We start from the raw sequence: 3,383 nt of genomic DNA, 5'->3' as shown, positions 1-3,383 counted from the left end.
CATTTCAAAATCCTTTTTCCAATTGCATTTCAAAATCCTTTTTCCAATTGCACTTTAATAAACTGCATTTTAAAATCCTTTTTTCAGTTGCACTTTAATAAACTGCAGTTCAAAATCCTTTTTCCACTTGCAATTTAATAAACTGCAGTTCAAAATCCTTTTTCCACCTGCAATTTAATAAACTGCAGTTCTAAATCCTTTTTCCACTTGCAATTTAATAAACTGCAGTTCAAAATCCTTTTTCCACCTGCAATTTAATAAACTGCAGTTCAAAATCCTTTTTCCACTTGCACTTTAATAAACTGCAGTTCAAAATCCTTTTTCCACCTGCAATTTAATAAACTGCAGTTCAAAATCCTTTTTCCACTTGCAATTTAATAAACTGCAGTTCAAAATCCCTTTTCCACCTGCAATTTAATAAACTGCAGTTCAAAATCCATTTCCCTTTCCTGTTCGCTCCGGGATTAGCTGCTGGATTAGCTCCTGGATTAGCTGCTGGATTAGCTCTTCGATTAACAACTTGCTGGAGGCTATTCAAATTAGCCACACCGTGGGATGTAAGGAGCTCTCTGATTGGTTGGTCAGACACAGGCTGTCTGCCAGCCTGGATTTTTCTAGCTCATAGCTTCTCCCTGCTAAGAAGCGTGTGTGCTTGTACAAAGGCCGTTCAGCCTCGGGATTTACACTCGGCTCGACACGGATATGTGAAGAATGAAGGGACCCTGCAGCGAAACGGAGAGCCCAACCTCTGACTGAGTACTTGTTTACGCAGTCTGACCACCTGTTGAAGGTAAGGTGCTAACGTGGCTAACGCTAGCATCACCGCATGTAGCCCCGTTATTTTAAGGACATCTTAGCTAATGAAAGTTTTACGTCGCAGCTGTACGAGCTCGCTACGTGTTTTGTAAGCTGCTGTGCTCTTCACAAATAAAGCTGGAAGCAGCTCAGACTGTTAGAACCAGCACTGAGGCCTGTTACATTTATACAGTGTTAGAGCAATGGCTGCAACCTACAGCCTTTAAACTAGCGATTACAATGCTGACAGTAAACTCGTCAGTCCAGATGTTACCACATTACTTTGTGATACTTGGAGTTAAAACAACCGAGACAGGCTGATTAAAATAACAGCTGTCAGTTCTCTCATTCCTTATATCAAGACTGGAGATCACACTACTGATTTCAGTTCATTTAATATGTGAGTGCACAGATTCATTCTCAACTGGACATAAATGATGATCAAAGGTTGTATATATGATGAATTCATCCAATCCCAGCCTCTAACACAGTGCGCTGAATCTTAGCTTTGAATGTCCAGTATATTCTAATCAGTGCAATGTAAGCATTCACTGAACCTACAGTATCTACACCTGTGTGGCAAATGTGTGGTAAAGATACAGATAATGAAATTTAATTATTAATACAATATACATCATGAAAAATGAAAGCTGAAATTGATTCAGTTTAGTACTTTTCTCTGTATGCTCTGTGATTATAAAGGCCTTAAATTCTGTGATATATACTGTAAATGATTTTCACAGAGGTCTTAAAGTAGTTAAATCACTGCTGATAGTCTGGTTGTTTGTATTTTCACATGTTTTTGTGTCTATAGGGCTATTTGATGACGATATGAACTCCTCTGGGAGATGAGGACACACCCACATCTGTTCCATACTGCAGCCATTGATGGTGTTACAGCTCTGAGGCAGCTTTGGGCCATCAGACGCACACACTGGAAAACCAGCACCTGGACTTCATGCAGGAGAGACGGCCTCAGTGATTTAGGTTCATAAGCAAGTTCAAACATTTCTGGCCTCTTATCACTTAGGTTTTTTAATCTCAAAAGTGAATGCATTTAAAGCAGGAACTGCACACCTAGCTGTCAAAAGTTTGGCAGCATGAGTAAAGTTTTGTAGGGTCCTTGTTAAAAATTCCACAAGCACCACATTTGTCATATATAGTTCATTTTGTACAGGACATTTTTGAAATTATAAACTATATATTCTAGTTGTCCACTTGTCAGTAATTTTTGAGTAAATGGATGTCACTGATAAATCAGTGGTGATTCACCTGCAAATGTTTTTAACAAACTTTGTTTTTTGTAGAATTAATCAGCAGCTGTGGAGAGATGCATTTGAATATCTTCTGGTTCCACTTTTCCTAACCTGGAAGCTGAGGATGGCTGATTTCTGACAGGGACACACACCTCAGCGCTTATCATGGGTGTTACATCCTCTGTGCCGCGATTCCAGAGAAAACGAGAGAGCAACGACCACTCATTAAGACCAGCCAGAAATCTGTCCCTTTCTGGCAGCTGTGGAAACTTCCAATAAGAAAGTTTGCATTCTTAGAACAATGCTGGGTCATGTGTGATGTGTCATCATATGAGGATATTACATTTTGCCTTAATTCTGCTCAATTAAGTGTTTTGATCGTTGATCCAGTATGGCAGCTTTGTATTGTGCTGCAAGTTAAAACCTATTGTCCTCATGAGCACAGCATCTAACAACTCTCCTTAAAAGAAAACGAATGACTTTAACTGGACACAATGGTTTCCAGTGGGAGATACATTCATCACTCATCCGTGACACTGGAGAAGTCACCTGGATGAGTGATAAAACAATTTCCCATGGAAAATCCAGAGGAACTAAACTTTGTTGTTTCTCTGGGCTCAATTTCAGCTCTAGGAGCATCTCTCAGAAGAAAACATTTTGCCAATAATCAGATAAAAAGATTGTTGAACCAGGTGGTATTCTCTGGAGTTTAAGACCAAAACTGAACTCAGTGAAATGACATTAGACTGGAATTCATAAGATGAATAGAAATACTGCTGAAGCTGAATGATATATATGTGTGTGTGTGTGTGTGTGTGTGTGTGAGAGAGAGAGAGAGCGAGAGCGAGCTTTGTTTTCTCCAATTCACCAGGTCTGTAAAGTTCAGTATGACTGTGGTACATGATACAAAAGAATAAATACAGAAGAATAACAACTTTATGTGAATAACTTTACTCTTCTTAAAAATAACTCATAAAACAAGTAAAAGTACAAATGTGTACAAGTTAGAGACTTCCTCAGTAAGTTTACACTCTTTTGGAGTGATTTTAATGGTGTGTTAAAGAAGAAAGAGATTAGGAGGTAAAGTAGAGGATCCAGAGTCCATCATCACTGAGGCCATCTCTCCTGCATGAAGTCCAGGTGCTGGTTTTCCAGTGTGTGCGTCTGATGGCCCAAAGCTGCCTCAGAGCTGTAACACCATCAATGGCTGCAGTATGGAACAGATGTGGGTGTGTCCTCATCTCCCAGAGGAGTTCATATCGTCATCAAATAGCCCTATAGACACAAAAACATGTGAAAATACAAACAACCAGACTATCAGCAGTGATTTAA

General features: G+C 39.3%; 1 long non-coding RNA gene across 1 annotated transcript; it reads left to right on the top strand.

Annotated features, from left to right (window-relative positions):
• The first annotated feature begins 361 nt into the window (after nt 1–361).
• On the top strand, nt 362–2,842 carry LOC134617608 (uncharacterized). The gene is made up of 3 exons (XR_010091551.1): nt 362–790; nt 1,610–1,782; nt 2,103–2,842. It is a non-coding gene; the product is annotated as an uncharacterized LOC134617608 (long non-coding RNA).
• Nucleotides 2,843–3,383: the final 541 nt, after the last annotated feature.

The sequence above is a fragment of the Pelmatolapia mariae genome, linkage group LG3_W, assembly GCF_036321145.2.
Source record: "Pelmatolapia mariae isolate MD_Pm_ZW linkage group LG3_W, Pm_UMD_F_2, whole genome shotgun sequence".
In the NCBI taxonomy this organism is placed as follows: domain Eukaryota; kingdom Metazoa; phylum Chordata; class Actinopteri; order Cichliformes; family Cichlidae; genus Pelmatolapia; species Pelmatolapia mariae.
Note: the sequence above shows the minus strand (reverse complement) of the source record. Positions and strands in the feature narration are given on the sequence as shown.